This window comes from Priapulus caudatus, unplaced genomic scaffold (genome assembly GCF_000485595.1).
Source record: "Priapulus caudatus unplaced genomic scaffold, Priapulus_caudatus-5.0.1 Scaffold392, whole genome shotgun sequence".
Lineage (NCBI taxonomy): Eukaryota > Metazoa > Priapulida > Priapulimorpha > Priapulimorphida > Priapulidae > Priapulus > Priapulus caudatus.
In genome coordinates, this window is record NW_014577453.1 from 271620 (window position 1) to 271828 (window position 209).

Here is a 209-nt window from a genome sequence, read left to right on the forward strand (position 1 = left end):
GATCACGTGCAATAGGAAGCGTGCAAACGGACGCTATGATTTAGATTTTCTTTATTATGATTTAGATGTGCGCGTGGCCACCACAAAAACTTTACAACAACAGCTGCCATCGCATTCCTGACCCGTGTGTTTTCGTTTCTCTCTCTCGCTCTCTCTCTCTTACGCACACACACGCAGGCACGCACGCACGCACGTACATACACACACAC